Source organism: Budorcas taxicolor, chromosome 15 (assembly GCF_023091745.1).
Source record: "Budorcas taxicolor isolate Tak-1 chromosome 15, Takin1.1, whole genome shotgun sequence".
In the NCBI taxonomy this organism is placed as follows: domain Eukaryota; kingdom Metazoa; phylum Chordata; class Mammalia; order Artiodactyla; family Bovidae; genus Budorcas; species Budorcas taxicolor.
The window spans coordinates 18241885-18261190 of NC_068924.1; positions in this window are offsets into that span (position 1 = coordinate 18241885).

The following is a 19306-nucleotide window of genomic DNA, read 5'->3' on the forward strand; positions in this document are numbered from 1 at the left end:
GGAAGAGGAGAGTGAAAAAGTTGGCTTAAAGCTCAACATTCAGAAAATGAAGATCATGGCATCTGGTCCCATCACTTCATGGGAAATAGATGGGGAAACTGGAAACAGTGTCAAACTTTATTTTTGGGGGTTCCAAAATCACTGCAGTTGCTGATTGCAGCCATGAAATTAAAAGACACTTACTCCTTGGAAGGAAAGTTATGACCAACCTAGATAGCATATTCAAAAGCAGAGACATTACTTTGCCAACAAAGGTCTGTCTAGTCAAGGCTATGGTTTTTCCTGTGGTCATGTATGGATGTGAGAGTTGGACTGTGAAGAAGCTGAGTGCTGAAGAATTGATGCTTTTGAACTGTGGCGTTGGAGAAGACTCTTGAGAGTCCCTTGGACTGCAAGGAGATCCAGCCAGTCCATTCTGAAGGAGATCAGCCCTGGGATTTCTTTGGAAGCGATGATGCTAAAGCTGAAACTCCAGTACTTTGGCCACCTCATGTGAAGAGTTGACTCATTGGGAAAGACTCTGATGCTGGGAGGGATTGGGGGCAGGAGGAGAAGGGGATGACAGAGGATGAGATAGCTGGATGGTATCACCGACTCGATGGACACGAGTTTGAGTGAACTCCGGGAGCTGATGATGGACAGGGAGGCCTGGCGTGCTGCGATTCATGGGGTCGCAAAGAGTCGGACACAACTGAGTGACTGAACTGAACTGAAATTGCATCTTTGTTATCCATTCATTTATTGATGAGCACTTAGGTTGCGTCCATATCCTGGCTTTGTAAATAAGACTGCAATGAACATAGGGGTGCATATATCTTTTCTCATTAATGTTTTTTCTTGATAAATAATCAGAAATAGAATTTTTGGGTCATGTAATAGTTCTATTTTTAATTTTTGAGGAATATCCATATTGTTTCCCATGATGGCTGTACCAGTTTACATTCTCACTGACACTTGTTATTTGCTGTCTTTTATAGCCATTCTGGCAGGTTTGAGGTGATCCCTCATTGTGGTTTTAACTTGCATTTACTTGATGATTAGTAATATTGAGTGTTTTTATGTACTTGTTGGCCCTCTGTATTTTTCTTAAAAAAAAAAAAGTTGATTCAGGTCTTCTGCCCATGTTTTAATTGGGTTGTTTTTTGATGTTGAGTTGTATAAGTTCTTTGTATATATTGGATATTAACCCCTTAATGCCTATATTATTTGCAAATATCTTCTCCCAATCAGTAGGTGGCCTTTCTGTATTGTTGATAGCTTTGTTTGTTGTTCAAAAGCTTTTTAGTTTGATATAGTCCCATTTGTTTATTTTTGCTTTTGTGTCCCTGGCCTGAGAGACACATCAAAAAAATATTACTAAGACTGATATCAAACAGCTTACTGCCTATATTTTCTTCTAGAAATGTTATGATTTCAGGTCTTATATTTAAATCTTTAATCCACTTTGAATTTATTTTTGTGCATGATGTGAGAGAGTAGTCCAGTTTGATTCTTTTGCATGTAGCTGTCCAGTTTTCTCAACACCATTTATTGAAAAGGCTCTGTTTCCCCCATTGTATATTGTTGCCTTCTTTTGTCATAGATTAACAGACCACCTATGGTGTGGGTATCCATAAATGTGTGTTCATTTCTGGGCTCCCTGTTCTGTTCCATTAATCTATGTGTCTGTTATTGTGCCAGTATAATACTGTTTTGATGACTGTAGTTTGTTTGAAATCAGGAAATGTAATACCTCTAGCTTTGATTTTCTTTCTGAGGATGATTTTGACTGTTCCAGATCTTTTGTGTTTCCATACAAATTTTAGAATTATATGTTCTTGCTCTCTGGAGGGGGGTTCAGGATGGGGAACATGTGTATACCTGTGGTGGATTCATGTTGATGTTTGGCAAAACCAATACAATATTGTAAAGTAATTAACCTCCAATTAAAATAAATAAATTTATATTAAAAAAATTTCAGTTGGTATTTTGACAGGGATTGCACAGAATCTATAGATTCCCTTGGGTAATATTTTAACAAAGATATTTCTTCCAATCCAAGAACATGGTATATCTTTCCATCTGTTTGTGTCATCTTCAATTTCTTTCATCAGTGTCTCATTGTTTTCAATTATAGATTTTAACCTCTTTAGTTAGATTTATTCCTAGGTATTTTATCCTTTTTGATGCAATTGTAGATGAAATTAATTTCTTAATTTCAGTGAGAAGCCTGTGCACCACAAATAGAGATTAGACCACATGGCAATGAAGACCCAGCACAGCCAAAAATAAATAAATAAAATTACATTAAATAAATAAATAAATACAACAAATTTCTTTTTTTTAATGTGCTAGGTCTTCATTGCCATGTGGTCTAATCTCTAGTTGCGGTGCACAGGCTTCTCATTGCAGCACAGGCTCTAGGGTGTGCAGGCTTCAATAGCTGCCGCAGGTGGGCTCAGTGGTTGAGGCTCCTGGGGTCTAGGCCGCAGGCTTACTATTTTTGGTGCATGGGTTTAGTTGCTCCACAGCATGCGGGATCAGGGATCCCTGATCTTCCTGGACCAGGGATTGAACCTGTGTCTCCTGCACTGGCAGGCACTGAGCCACCAGGGAATCCCAAACAAATTTCTGTTAAGATATTTCAACAAAATTAATGAGTTTTGGTATTTTTTTTTGTGTGTGTGTGGTGTCTTTTAGGATTTCCTATATAAGTATCTTATCATCTGCACACAGCGACAGCTTTCCTTTTTCATTTTCCATTTAGATTTCTCTTATTTATATTTCTTGTCTGATTGCTATGCCTAGGACTTTCAATGCTGTATTGAACAAAAGTGGCAATGTGTAGGCATCCTTGTCTTCTTATTCCTGTCCCTAGAGGAAATGTTTTTAGCCTTTTACCATTAAGTGTGATGTTAGCTGTGGATTTGTGATATGTGGCCTTTTTGTTATTTTGATACAGTTTCCCTCTGTACCCATGTTGTTGAGAGTATTTATCATAAATGAATGCTGAATTTTGTTAAAAACTTTTTCTGCATCTATTTAGATGATCATCTAATTGCTCTTCTTCAATTTGTTAATGAGGTGTATAACACTGGTTAATTTGCAGACATTAAACCACTCTTGGATCTCTGGGATAAATCTACTTGATAATGGTATATGATCCTTTTTAATTTATTGTTAATATCAGTTTACTAATAACTTTGTTGATCTGTGCACCTAAGTTTATTAGTGATATTGCCTTGTAATTTGCTTTTTTTGGGTAATATCTTTGTCTGGTTTTGGTATCAGGGTGACACTGACTTCATGGAATGGGTTTGGAAGCATTTTTTCCTCTGCAATTTTTTTGGAATAGTTTGAGAAGAATCTCCTTTGATTCTTCTGTATATGGTAGAATTCTTCTGTGAAATCTTCTGATCCTGAACTTTTGTTTGTTGGGACACTTTTAAAATTACTAATTCAGTTTCATTAACGGTAATTGGTCTGTTATTTCTTTCTGATTTAGTCTTGGGAGATTGCACACTTCTGGGATTCTGTCCATTTCTTCTAGATTGTCCATTTTATTGGTGTTTGTTCATAGTACTTGCTTATCTTTGTATTTCTGTGGTGTCAGTTGTAACTTCTTTTTCATTTTTGATTTTATTTATTTGGGCCTTCTCTTTTTTATTGGTGAATCCGATTAAAGGTTTATCAATTTTTTTTATGTTTTTTAAGAATTAGCCCTTTGTTTCATTGTTCTTTTCTTTGTATATCATTTATTTCTGTTCTGATCATCATAATTTCTTTTCTTCTATTATCTTTGAGTTTTGTTTATTCTTTTTCTAGTTCACTCAGGTGTAGAGTTAGGTTTTTTATTTGAGATTTTTCTTGTTTCTTTGAATTGTTATAAACTTCCCTCTTAGAACTGCTTTTGCTGTGTTCTATAGATTGTGGATTATTGTGTTTCTATTTTTACTTGTCTCCTGGTATTCTTTTAAAGTTTCTCCTTTGATTCCTTCCGTTATCCATTGGTTATTTAGTAGTTTATTGCTTAGCGTCCAAATGTTTTATGTTTTTATTCACATTGCTTGGGTAGTTGGTTTCTAGTCTTATAGCACTGTGGTCAGAAAAGACGCTTGATATGATTTCAATTTTTAAAAATTTACTGAGACTTCTTCTGTCATAGCATATGATCTATCCTGGAAAATGTTCCATGTGCACTTGAAAAGAATGTATATTCTGCTGCTTTTAGATGAAATATTCTATATATATTTATTGAAGCCAGTTAGTCTGAAATGTCATTGAAGGCCAGTGATTTTCTCTCTGAATGATATACGTGGAGTGTTGAAAGTTCCCTATTATTGTGTTACTGCCAATTTCTCCCTTTATGTCTGTTACTATTTGTTTTATATATTTATGTGTCTTATGTTGGGTGCAGATATATTTATAATTATTATATCTGCATGTTGAGTTAATCCGTGATCATTACCCTTCTTGTCTCTTTTTGCAGCCTTTAAAATCTATTTTGTCTGAAACTTGGCTTTATTTTCTTCATTTGCATGGAATATCTTGTTCTGTCCCTTCTCTTTCAGTCTGCATGTGTCTTTAAATTTAAAGTAAGTCTCTTATAGGCAGCATATATATAGATATTGTTTTTGTATCCAATCAGCTACTCTCTATCTTTTGAATTGAGCATTTAGTCCATTTACACTTATGGTAATTATTGATAGGTATGTACTTTTTATCATTTTGTTAATTGTTTTGGTATTGTTTTTCTAGTTCTTTTTGATTTTTTCTTCTTCCTTTGCTCCTTTTTCTTGTGTTTGATGGCTATTTATTTCTATTTATTTGACAAGTTGGTTACATTTCCTGGCCTTGTAGAAATGATCCTAAGATAAGATGTCCTATGCTTCTCAGCAGCACACTCTCCTCTGGTCACTTGAGCTATATGCTCTAGGGTTTCTCCCAGTTTGGGTTGTGTGGGTCCTGTTGTGGTGGCTGAGTACTGTGGGCAATCTGGTATGCATTACTGGCCCTTTGTCTGGTTGGCTGCCAGTCCTTGTTTTTTGTGGAGGCTGCTTTCTGCTGGCAGACAAGGCTGGCTCATGACGCAGTGGGCTGTAGATCCCTAGGAGTCCTGGGGCTAGTGTTAGCCCACTGGTGGGCAGAACTGGGCTCCAAGGTAGGTGGTTGTGGGGTTGGGGGTCCTGGATAGTTTTGGTCTGCTGCTGGGTGGGACCTCTTGCTGACATGGCTGGCTGTGGGGTGTCTCAAAGCTGGCTGGCCTGCTGGTGAGTAGGGCTTGATCCTGGGCTACAGGACTCAATGTATCCCAGAGCTGGTGTTGGCCTGCTAGTGGGCATGGCCTAAGTGTGGAGAGTCAGGGCTGGCCCTGGCCTGTTAATGGGTATGCTGGGTCCTGACACAGCAGACTGTGGGGCTGTGGAGGTCTTGGGATTAGTATCTTACCTGGGGCTGGGCCCCAAGGGGTCCTGGGGCTGGTGCCACTTGTGAGCAAAGCCTAGTTCTAATACACCTGGCTGCAGGACCCTGGAATCATCGGTGATAGCCAGTGTGTTGCTGTGTGGGACCAAGCCCTGGGCCCTCTGGTAGGGGTCTTAAGACAGCAGGGTGCAAGTGGGTGGCGGTACCCAGCTTTTGCTTTGCCTGAGACATCTCAGTACTGGTGCTGACAGGCTGGTGAGTGGGGCCAGGATTGCACTAGTTAGCTACAGGGAAGATTGCAAAATGGCATTTGCCAGGACCAGTGTCCTCGTGGGAGGACAAGCTTACAAATATGGTTGCTGCCAGTGTTTATGTCCCCAGTGTGAGCTCCAGTTGCTCCTACCTCTCCAGAAGGCTCTCCAAGATCAGCAGGTAGGTCTGACCCAGGCTTCTTTCAAATTACTGCTTCTACCCCAAGTCCTCTTGTGTGTGAGATTTTGTACAAGCTTTTTAAGAGTGAAAGGGCCACACTATATTTCCACAGTATGAATGGTAGGAGGACCCTGGGATATTTGTTTTTTCTGTACCTTGGGCCATGAGCTTCTGCTTAACAGTAGATGAAAGGATGAAAATATATGAGAGGTTACTTTTAAAGACTTCCAATGTGATTGAGGAGGTTCAGAAGAGCATGGAGGAAAACTAACATTAGTGTAGAAAATAGAAAATAGAAAGGTTTCTTTGGGTAGATTCTAATTAGTATGTAAAGGGATTTTGTGATCCTATATTCAGAAGATATTAAGTGTCCTGCACAGACAGACTTCGTGATTTCTGGGACCGTGATTGTTGCATCTCATTGTAATGAATAATAAGCTGTCCTAGTTTGGTGTATCTTTCAGTCTTCAGTACTAACATCTACTCTCTGTTCTTACTGCCCCCTTTGCTAGTTTTGCTAGTCCTGAAGTCTATGCAGGGCAGGCACCTGGAAGTTTTTCTTTAAATCCCTTTGCCAGGTGGAATTAGAACTCCCCACTCCCACCACCACTGCCCCTCAGACGTTTTGATAATATTTCCTAGGCACATTCCAAGTATAGGAATTTCCAGAGGAAGATGTATCATGGTCTCCTTTTCTTGGATTTTTCTACCATCCCAAGACTGTATTTCTTTGTTTCAACTAATGAAGGACCATATTCTTTCTCATTCTTCAAACAACCAACCTTTTGGACTTCAGTGCTCTTTTTCATGCTCTGCCTTGGCCTGAAATCCTCCCACTCCAACTCCCTGTTACTGGGTAAGATTTTTTGGTTCCAGGAGAGAAACAAAGTAAGCTCACTTAAATAAAAAAGAGAAAACTTACTGAAAAGACAAGTGAGAAAGCTCAATGAACTGAAAGGCAGTAACTGGGGCTTAGGAACCAGGAACTGGAAGGCAGTAGAAACTGAGGTAGTATTTTCTGTCTCCCATTTCGCCTTTCTTTTTGTCTCTGCCCACTTCATTCTTTGCTCTTTGTGGACTGATTTCTTTTGTTCTCTGTCCTCATGATGTAAGACTTGGCCTCCTTCTAGCTCCCAAGTTTATAAGCAATAGACTCAGCTACCCAGAGAAGCTAATGTTTTCTTTCATTCTGGGTCCCAATCCCAAACTCCAAAGAAGGTACTCTGCTTGGTTTATTTTGTGTCAGTGGCCCTTGGCTGAAAAAATTAGCTGTGTCCAGGGGTCAGGATCAAGCAACAGATATATAATATACTATTAATACAATGCCTCTGGTCAAAAGGAAAGTGAAGTCGCTCAGTCGTGTCCGACTCTTTGCGACCCCATGGACTGTAGCCTACCAGGCTCCTCTGTCCATGGGATTTTCCACGCAATAGTACTGGAGTGGATTGCCATTTCCTTCTCCAGGGGATCTTCCCAACCCAGGGATCAAACCCAGGTCTCCCACATTGTAGACAGACGCTTTACCATCTGAGCCACCAGGGAAGTCTGGTCAAGAGGAGCAACTTCCAAAGAACAAGGGTGGGTAAGTCACAGGATGCCTTCTATTCCTTTCTCCATGTCTGTGAAATAAATAGCCTTCCTTTCTTCTTTATTTTCTCATATCAATACAATCAGTAAATGTCTCAGGCAAAGTGCTAGTGCTAAAAATACAGTGTTGAATAAAACCTAGTCCCTACCTCAGAAATCTTGCAGCTGAGCAGAGAATGTAAACACAGGAAAATTTCTACTTATCCTTTACAACCCAATTCAAATATCACCAAATTATTTGGAGGTCTTCTCTGACCCTCTCCTTGTTCCCAGTTCTCACAGCTTTGTTGGTGTTATCCTCTTTCTCAATTCCCTGTGACTCCATGTACCTGCTGCTGCTGCTGCTAAGTTGCATCAGTCATGTCTGACTCTGTGCGACCCCATAGACAGAAGCCCAAAAGGCTCCTCTGTCCCTGGGATTCTCCAGGCAAGAACACTGGAGTGGGTTGCCATTTCCTTCTCCAATGCATGAAAGTGAAAAGTGAAAGTGAAGTCGCTCGGTCGTGTCCGACTCTTAGCGACCCCATGGACTGCAGTCCACCAGGCTCCTCCATCCATGGGGTTCTCCAGGCAAGAGTACTGGGGTGGGTTGCCATTGCCTTCCCTGGTCCATGTACCTACCTCTGCTGTAAAAATCACATTTTGTTACAGTTTGTTTTTATGATTTTACTATGTTTTTTTGTTGTTGTTCAGAAAATGTCTGTTGCTTGAAAGAAAGAGTGAGGTCTTTAGGCCTCTCCCTGCCCTGAGGTGTAAGACCAATGAGGAAATACTGTGTCTCTGCATGTATCGGGGTAGATTGCTTGGCATCTTTTGAGAGGACAGGGCTACCATGGGCACACAGCCTGTTTCATATGAATAGGAGTTGGAGGAATTAGCCAAGAGAGTAGTAATTGATGGCCCTCAATAGTCACAGTGGGAAATGCCTCAGAGCTTTTCTGTATTACACAAAAGTTAAGTCAGACCATCAGCTTGATGGGTTTTTTGATTCTGGGTTTTCCTTCTTAAAAGGGAGGCTTAATACCAATGTTGCTCCCTTCTGAATCTTCCATTATTCATTATTTCCCTTTCCCATCAAGTTCCTATCTGTGATAAGCTATGACTGACTGTATCAAAATTCTTAGTTTATTGAAAGGTAAAATAAGTAAAATAAAATTCACCCAAAGCACCCTTTGAGTGATTCACAGAATAATTAGCAGTACCCAAGTTTGATTTAAATGATATTTTTTTAAATGAGAAAATTTCTTAAAGTACTTAGCCAGGGCTTGTTATGTTCATAGAACTGACTAATGGTCCTTTTGGATTTTTGAGTGAATGCCATTGTTAGTTTTCAGTTTGCAACAATACATAATTGGCATCCAAGAGCTCTACATTTTTATTTTTTTCCCACGAGTCAGCTCTGAGTGGCAGGAGGCAGGAACATTTCTCCTGGGCCTGTGCTTCCCTTCTAAGGAGTTCCTTGTCTCCTTTTCTGGGTTGTATATTCTGATGTGCTGGATGATTAGGACATTTGATAGAGGAGTTTTTTTCTGTTGCATTTGCTGTGGCATTCTCTTCCTTTGTATTTTCTTATTCCACATTAAAAAAACACAAACAAACAAACAAAAACCCCTTTTATTTTGTATTGGGGCACAGCTAATTAACAGTGTTGTGATAGTTTCAGGTGAACAGCAAAGGGACTCAATCATACATATAAATGTATCTATTCTCTCCAAACTCCCTTCTCATTCACTTATTCCATTTGAAGAGAAAATCAGTGGCAATAATTCCCTTCTTTTCTCCCTTCACCCTTTTTGTCGGGAGACGCTAGCGCAAACAATGACCAATCAGCAGAGAGTTTTCTCTAATTACGATGCCTTTAGTTTCCTCCTCTGTAAAATGAGGTTAACAGTAGAACATATTTTATTACGTTGTGGGGAGAAAATGAGAAAATAAAGAAGAAAATACATATGAACAGCTAGAATTCTGTGTTACCTAGTAAGTGTTCAGTTGCTGCTGCTGCTGCTGCTAAGTCGCTTCAGTCGTGTCCGACTCTGTGCGACCCTATAGACGGCAGTCCGCCAGGCTCCGCCGTCCCTGGGATTCTGCAGGCAAGAACACTGGAGTGGGTTGCCATTTCCTTCTCCAATGCATGAAAGTGAAAAGTGAAAGTGAAGTCACTGAGTCATGTCCAACTCGTATATGTTACTTATTATTAATTTTCCTAAGCTTCTCTAGATGCTGATACTGGGCAAACCAGATGCAAATAAGTCAGGGTCCGTACGTCTGCACCTCTGGGGTCTCTTGTGCCACCGTGGTGCTCAGAACACTGAGAAGTCACCAGCAACGGTCTCCAACCCTCCAGAATAAAACTGCTCTTGTCCCAAACTTACTGTTTAAAAATAAATTGAAATCATCTGTATGTATGTGTTTTTAGTCTGCTGTCAATGACTTTTTGCTTTCATTTGTCTCCTACTTAAAGTGATCTTTTAAGTTAAACAGTGAGCAATTGCTGAAAAAGAACCATTAAGAAATCTAGGTTCTAATTAACTTTATCTCTAATTGTTATGTAGCTCTGAGTCAGTATTTTTTTGGTAAACAAGGATAAGAACTACAAAGATTAATGAAGGTTGTCAAGATCAGTGGAAGAACAAAACTGAAAATTTTCATGATACCTTACAAATCCAATACTTTGTTTCATTTTATTGCATACAGCCTGGTGAAGCTGGAAGAGTTATTTCTGTTTTGCTGTGTAAGAAAACTGAGCACAGAGGAAGAGAGGCTTTTCTACATGACTTGGTTTCCACATTCCTTCCCATGTTCCAGCCCTCTTACAGAGCCCTATAATGGAATTGTTTGTTTCTTGTGTCCTTCTCCCACCAGAATGAGATCTTCTTAAGGACAGAACCCCAACTCACTCATCTCTGTGTCTCTAGTGTCCAGGACTCATAGTACGCGCTCAGTAATGTAGAATGAATGAATGAAAAGAGAGCCAAGGCCAAAGACTTGATACTATGATTCTCAGACAAATGCTTGTTTGCTAGTTTTACACTGCTTCCCATCCTGCAGTGACCATGAAAGTATCAGAGGAGTTGGAAAAGTGACAATTAATGAATATATAGGCAGGAAGTGCTGAACCAAGAATATGGATTTTTTTTTTTTGTATTTGATTTTTTAGATGGGACACTCAAATACTCATCTAGTCTGACAACATTAATCAGTCATGGGGATTTGCTTGGGCACTGAGCTCCATGATGCAGTCTTGTTTTCTAGTTTGGGAGACAGGAGGAATGGATGTGAACAGGTTGCCCAGGGTCAACAGTGAGAACTGAATGTCCTATGAGTAGGAGATTGACAATGACCTCCTGGAAGAGGCTGGATTTAGCCTGGGTCCCAAAGGGTCAGAAGAAGTAGCTCTCCAGCAGAGGGGATGCTGGGAGAGGGGAGGCACCAGAGTGGACAGTGTTGAGTGTGTTTGGGGACCACTGGTATTGGGTGAGCAATTTCCAATTGGTATTGGGTTTTCTCCATGAAAACACAGAACCTTTCAAGAGGTGAGAACTTCCTTTATGTCTTCTACTCCAAGCCTATTCATAGTCTCTCTGTATAATGGCTAAGATGCACTCCTCTAATGGCTGGAATTACCTAATAGAGTTATTCTTTTGCCAGAAGAGTCAATATTAAAGATGGCATAAGCAAGAAAGAAAGCTATTTCACCAAAGAAATTGGCAAATTGAAACATGCTAAAATCTCTCTCTGGATATCCCTTGTTACCCATTTCCCAGAATGAATAGTCAGACCCCAAAGGGTTTAAGCTTACATTTTTTAATCTGATACTTCCAGTATAAACTCAGCAAGTTACTCAGCCTCTCTGAAACTTAATATACTCAGTTATACCTCACAGTAAAGAAAGCTATGTTGCAAAGTTGCTGTGAGGATAAAATGAGAAAATGTAAGAGAAGTGTTTGGTATGCAGTGGGCACACAAGAGATACCTCATTAGATGCATTAGGTTCAAACTCATATGCCCACAGGGACCAGGTAGATGATATGAATGAATAATAGAGACTAAGTATAAAATGTGTTCTTCCCCTTCTCTACCTTCAGCAGGTAGATATTATGGTTCTAGGTTCCCTTGCAGCTAATTGTGCCTACTTACTAAGTTTGTTCAACAGAGGATGAAGATAAGTGAGATGTGCAGATTTGGGGTCATGTTCTTAACAAAGAAGCTCCTTGAATTTCACCTCATTTTTGTCTCTTCCTACTGGTGATGAACCTGTTTCAATCATATGGGTAAATCCTTCATTTTCAGAGACAGCTGGGAAAAGGTAGATAGGGGTAGATATACACCCCTGTATAGCTTACCAGTGCACATCTTTACTGAGAGAGAGTTAAATGTGCATCTCATTTAAGCTACTGCTATTTGGTCTCTAATAAAGTAGCAGGACCAATACTCTAAATAATTCACTCTAAATGTTCAGTAACAAAGGAAATATACATAAATACATATATAATCTATTTATGGGATGAATTGTTGTTGGGATGTTATTTTTTAAAAGAATTAAAAAATATAAGACCCAATCCATGCTGGCTAAAATCTTTAGTCCCACTGGAAAACTCAGACTGGTATATAAAGCAATTAGCCCATGATATGAAACAAGGCTGTATATTGTCACCCTGCTTATTTAACTTACATGCAGGGTACATATTTTTAAATGCTGGGCTGGATGAAGCTCAAGCTGGAATCAAGATTGGCAGGAGAAATATCAGTAACCTCAGATATGCAGATGACACCACCCTTAAGGCAGAAGGTGAAGAGGAACTAAAGATCCTCTTTTTGAAGGTGAAAGAGGAGAGTGAAAAAGTCAACTTAAAACTCAACATTCAAAAAACTAAGATCATGGGAATCTGGTCCCATCAGTTCATGGCAAATAGATGGGGGAAAATTTGAAAGAGTGACAGACTATTTTCTTGGTCTTCAAAATCACTGTGTATGGTGACTGCAGCCATGAAATTAAAAGATGCTTGCTCCTTGGAAGAAAAGCTATGACAAACCTAGATAGCATATTAAAAAGCAGAGATGTTACTTTGCTGACAAAGGACCATATAGTCAAAGGTATGGTTTTTTCCTGTAGTCATGTAGGCATGTGAGAGTTGGACCATAAAGAAAACTGAGTACCAAAGAATTGACGCTTTTGCATGGTGGTGTTGGAGAAGACTCTTTCTTGAGAGTCCCTTGGACAGCAAAAAGATCCAACCAGTCCACACTAAAGGAAATCAGTCCTGAATATTCATTGGAAGAACTGATGCTGAAGCTGAAGTTCCAATACTTTGGCCACCTGATGCAAAGAACTGACTCATTTGAAAAGGCCCTGATGCTGGGAAAGATTGAAGGCAGGAGGAGAAGGGGACAACAGAGGATGAGATGGTTGGATGGCATCACTGACTCTATGGACATGAATTTGAGCAAGCTCTGGGAGTTGGTGATGGACAGGGAAGCTGGCATGCTGCAGTCCATGGGGTCACAAAGAGTGCACAGACCCTGAGTGCCAGAAGAATTAAAATGAAATAGGTACCAGCTAAAGACTTCCCACATCCTTTGCTAGGTCACAGGCAGTGCGTTTGCCACTGCCAAGAGTGCTAGGGTAGCAATAGGGGAGGTGGTGCAGGCTGGATGAAGGACAGGTGCAGCCTATGCCTGTGACCCGTATGTTCTACATCTGTTGATCCCAGTAACCCTTTGGGAGAAGAGGAATGGGAAGCCCTGGGCAGGTGGTGCTCCCACTGTCAAACACCTACATTTTGTACCCATTTATCATTTAAACCATTCATCCCCCATTACAGGTGAAGAAGCTGTGGCTGAGAGAGATGAAGTAACTTTCCTGTAATCATCAATAGAACAAGGCTTCAAACTCTAGACTGCTGGGCATGATGTCTTTCCTTTTTTCTGCTGCCCAACCATAGTATCTGTTTTCTTGGTGGACCCCTGTGGGCTAAATCACGTTGTTAAGTATACGAGGAAGATGGGGAGGAATAATAAACTCTGAAATTTCTTTTTGACTTTATAGGCATTGCTTGAAATAAATTCATGAGGAAGAAATTCAAGGAGAAAGAGGAAAAGGATGAGGTGGAAGTATTCTTTTTTAAAAAGAATTTAGTTTAGTTACATTGAATAAACCTAGAAAAAACAAATAGTACAGAAACAAATTCTGATGAGATGGATGAAACTGGAGCCGATTATACAGAGTGAAGTAAGCCAGAAAGAAAAACACCAATACAGTATACTAACACATATATATGGAATTTAGAAAGATGGCAATGACGACCCTGTATGCAAGACAGGAAAAAAGACACAGCTGTGTATAACGGACTTTTGGACTCAGAGGGAGAGGGAGAGGGTGGGATGATTTGGGAGAATGGCATTCTATCATGTATACTATCATGTAAGAATTGAATCGCTAGTCTATGTCTGACGCAGGATACAGCATGCTTGGGGCTGGTGCATGGGGATGACCCACAGAGATGTTATGGGGAGGGAGGTGGGAGGGGGGTTCATGTTTGGGAACACATGTAAGAATTAAAGATTTTAAAATTAAAAAAATAAAAAACTATTAAAAAAAAAAAAAGAAACAAATGGTGTTAGGGGAATCATTTCCTTGAGGTTCCCACAATGCATTTTGATCTTTAAGAAGAGAGGCTTATTAAAAAGGAAGATTATCTGCTTATTTGGAATGACAAATCTATCCTTATTATCATGGCTTCAAATACTTGGGAGCCTGATCATAAGCACATTTTCACAATCTTTGCAGAGATTAATGAATGATAATAATTACTTTATTCAGTGGCAAAAGCTTCGCTTTGGAGTGTCAAAGTAACAATTTTGCTATTCATATTCTAAAATGGATCTACATAGAACATTACTTATAATTCCCGTGCTTTTTCCCTTCCTTTCGGGTTCACTAGTACACTCTCTTCATTTTATATCAAATAGTTCAACTATTTCATGACTGTCAGTTACTGCATTTAAAAAAAATCACACTTTGGGTTTTAGTCCTCCAGTGAGCCAGGGCCAATATTTGTTGACATCGTGGCTGCAGAAACCTTTGTTTCCTTCAAGTTAAATGAACTCCCATTTCAATATTGAAGTTTCAGGAACACCAAAGAGCAGTTCTGAAATTACACAGCTGATGCTCTTAATTGCAATGTGGGCCTGGAGACCAATGCTGAGTTGCAAATTAGTAAAATCCTTCTGAAGTGGAAAGGTCATATTCAATGAGACTGTAGGATTTAAGCTATAAAAACCTGGGAAGGCATCTACATCTGCATAGGAAAAAAATTCACCCTGATGCAGCCCTGATGATTAGTGAAGAATAAAAACGAAAGTGTTCCAAGCACCCAGGATAAGGTTAGCCACAAGTGAGGTAGGATGTAGAGGGTGTCCAGGGGAAATGCGGGGGAGGGACCACATGCCACATTTGTCTTATAGCTTTCCTCCATGCTCCAACGTGACAGAGACAGGAGAGTCTCTTTTAGTGCTAATGGTGCAAATTCCTCTACCCTCACTTCTCAGTATAAAAGCCATATATGGAAGCAGAGGCCATGGAAATAGAATTGGGTTTCTTGTTCAATCCCTCAATCTCTTTAAAATTCTCTTCTTTTAGCTACAAATGAACATCCCTTCCGGGAGGTAAACTTAACCGCTACAGATATAAAAGATGCCATTTAAGCACTATATGAGGGCTTCCCTGGTAGCTCAGCTGGGAAAGAATCCTGCAATGCTGGAGACCTGGGTTGATCCTTGGGTTGGGAAGATCCCCTGCAGAAGGGAATGGCTACCCACTTCAGTATTCTGGCCTAGAGAATTCCATGGACTACAGTCTAGGGGGTCGCGAAGAGTTGGACATGACTGAGCAGCTTTCACTTCACAATCAGTATATATAGAAATAGGTTCTTCAGTGCTCATTTCATCTCCAGTTCATTGGTCCACAGCACCTGTAAGTTTTCATTCTTTTTTCTCGTTTTGATATTTCCACTTTATTGTGATGATTTGCTCCAGCATTTCTGCTTCACAGAGACTCATTCTGGAAGGATCATTAGTTTTTCTTTTTACAAGGCCCCAGAAATGCTTCCTTTCTAACAGCCCTTTGCTCATATGATCTCCTTGTATGATCCTAGCCTCTGACATGGAAGCTTTCATTTGTGGAGTTTGGACATGCAGGCGTGGCCTTTTCAGCCCAGGACTAAAGACCGTATCCTCATATCCTTAAGAAGCAGAGACAGTTCTCTGGCCTCTCAACATTTTTGTACCTCAAAATGGGACAGAGCCTGGGCTTTTACCTTAATCTCTTTACATCCCATTTTTATTCCAGCCCACCCTTCCCCCCATCAGTGCATGCATTGTAGCCTGTACTTTGTCAGCTTTGAGGCAAAATTCAGTTAAATCACTGGATTCTATAAGAAATTCAAGAGATTTCCTGAATGTTTGTGGGGTCTCAGGGAGAGGTTACCTCACAAAGCTCACAGCATATTTCTTGAGAAACCTATGTCTTATTTCTTTTTCCATCTTCCCTCCTTTACCTACACCTTAGCTGGGGATTCTGCTTTTCTGCTGATACTTACCCTGCACATAAACTTACCCCACATAGCTCTGCAGCTTTTACTCCATTCTCCCAGTTTCCTCAGCATTCACTCTTTCCTTTCTTCATTATGTAAAGTAGCTGTTTGCTTTCCTGAAGGAAATCTAGTGCCCAGCCCAGTACCCTTGTCTGGAGGCTGATTCTTCTGGATTTGGATGAGCAGGCTTATCCAACAGCTTTGCAGCAAAGCTAGCTTTCTCCTTACAAAAGAATTCTCTGACTAGCTGTTATTAGAAAAAGATAAACATTTTTGCATACTCATAAATGGGATTATTAATACTTCATAGGCTTACTGAGAGGATGAAAGGAAATAGAGAACATGGAGTATTTAGCACAATGTAGTTTAGCATTATCATCATTGAATGGAATCAGATTATGCAATTTTTATCTGCTCTCCCCGTGGTTCTCTGTGGCTACCTGCATTCCAATACTTACAGCTGAGTTGTCTGAGGTTGGTCTTAGCTTTGAGCTCCCCAAGGGTAAGTGCTTCATCTTATCCACCCTTGTATCTCCAGTACCTGCTGCAGTATTCAGTGCACAGTGTTGCACATTAAATGTTTGTTGAACAATTGAATCTTTGGCCTGAGAAGCTTCTAGTACATTCTGAGAAAGCACTGTATGTAGAGAAAAAGACAGATCTGAGGAGGAAAGAAAACTAAGGCCCAGGGTCATTGCTGAAAACTGTTCTATACACTGAAAGCACTTTGCAGGGAGGGGCCAGGAGGGGCTGTGTTCCCTCATCTGTGGATCTCTAGTAGCCAATACCATGTAGTCACAGAGGAGGCCCCAAGTGTACCCCAACCACAACAGACTTCTCACATTCACTTTATTGCCAGTGGCTTAAGTGTTTTACTTTTAAACTTAGGAAGTTTTGATTTAATGAGTAATCTTTAATGTCAGTGAATGAGGTTCTAATTGTATGAATTATTTATCATAAGTCACCTACTCATGGCAAAAGGATGAGCTCTAGGAATCTCTGTGCTTTCACCAAGTTCTTACTGTGCTTTGTGTCTCTGGTTTTCTTTCCACTGCTTGAACAAACAGTCCCATGGCTAACTCAAAGGGAGAAGGAAGGATCTAATTGTGTGCAATATCTTCCCTGCGTGGTCTGCTTTCCCTGGACCCAAGAGGAGTATGTGTGGGGAAGGACTGGGCTAAAACATTGAAGCATCCCATGAAAATGCTGAAATTTGGTGTCCCACCAATCTGTTTTTCTTAAATATTTGTTCATCTGAGGCAAGGACCTATCTCATGGGCAAAGGATGCATATTTTAAATGGGGGAAGATGCAGCTCTAAGTAATTGACATCAGTCCCAAAGTTGTGTACCCAACTCAGACAAAAGAAATCTCTCCATTAAGCCAATCAATTTTCTTAGGAGACAGTTCATGGATGTGCAGTCTCATGTTAGTTGAATATGTTCCTGGGTGGGTGAGGGACTTCTCCAATACCAAGTGGTTTTAAAAAATATTTTCCCTAATCACATAACCTGGAAAGAGTTCTTGTGAAATACATTTTTTCCAACTCACTAAATTTCCAGTGTTTCCTTAGTATCCACTATTGATTGACCTCCAGCTGATATTACCTTAATATTTCACATTTAGCTTGGGAGGTTGAACTCTGGCTCAAGAAAAGTATTTTCTAAATGTATGATTCCACTTATTACATTGGAAGATATAATATGAATGTTGATATGATTTCTTTTAAAATTATTTTTAAGTATTTATTTTTTAATTGGAGCATAATTTATTTATAATGTTGTGTTCGTTTCTGCTATACAACAATGTGAACCAGTCATAAGTGTACACATATTCCCTCCTCTTGAGCTTCTTTCCCCTCCCCCTTCCACCCCTCTAGGTCATCACAGAGCGCCAGGCTGAGTTCCTTGTGCTATACAGAAACTTCCCACTAGCTATCTGTTTTATATATGACTACTCTTCTAATTTATCACATCCTCTCCTTCCCCCTCTGTGGCTACAAATCCATTCTCTACTTCTGTGTCTCTATTCCTACCCTGAAAATAGGTTCATTGGTACCATTTTCTAGATTCCCCATATATGCATTAATATATGATATTTCTTTCTTTCTTTTTGACTTACTTCACTCTATATGACAGGCTCTTTGTTCACCCACCTCAATTCAACTGGCTCATGTTCATTTGTTTTTCATGGTGGAGTAATATTCCACTGCATATATATACCACAACTTCTTTATCCATTCAACTGTTGATGGACATCTAGGTTGCTTCCATGTCTTGGCTATTGTAATAGTACATGAACATTGAGGTACATGTGCCATCTTGAATTGTGGTTTTCTTAGGGTATATGTCCAGTAGTGGGATTGCTGGGCCATGTAGTAGCTTTATTCCTAGTTTTTAAAGGAATTTCCATACTGTTCTGCATAGTGGCTGTACCAATTTACATTCCCACCAACAGTGCAAGAGGGTTCCCTTTTCTCCATATCCTCACCAGCATTTATTGTTTGTAGGTTTTTTGATGATGGCCATTTTTATCAGTGTGAGGTTTGTACTATTCTCATTGTAGTTTTGATTTGCACTTCTCTAATAAAGGCAATGTTGAGCATCTTTTTATGTTTGTTGGCCGTATGTATGTCTTCTTTGGAGAAATGTCTGTTCAGGTCTTTTTTCCATGTTTTGACTGGGTTGTTTGTTTTTCTGATCTTGAGCTGCGTAAGCTGCTTGTATATTTTGGAGATTAATCCTTTGTTAATTGCTTTGTTTGCAAATATTTTCTCCCACTCTGAAGGCTGTCTTTTCATCTTGTTTACAGTTTCCTTTGTTGTGCAAAAGCTTTTAAATTTAATTAGGTCCTATTTCTTTAGTTTTATTTTTATTTCCATTACTCTAGATGGTAGGTCAAAGAGGATCTTGCTGTGATTTTATGTCAAAAACTGTTCTGCTTATGTTTTCCTCTAAAAGTTTCATATTTTCTGGCCTTACATTTAGGTCTTTAATCTATTTGAGTTTATTTTTATGTATGATCTTAGGACGTGTTCTAATTTCATTCATTTACATGTGGCTGTCCAGTTTTCCCAGAACTTCTTACTAAAGTGGCTATCTTTTCTCCATTGTATATTCTTGCCTCCTTTGTCACAGATAAGATGGCCATATGTGTGTGGGTATATAGCTGGGCTTTCTATCTTATTCTGCTGCTGCTGCTGCTGCTGCTAAGTCGCTTCAGTCATGTCCAACTCTGTGCGACCCCATGGACGGCAGCCTACCAGGCTCCGCTCTTCCTGGGATTCTCCAGGCA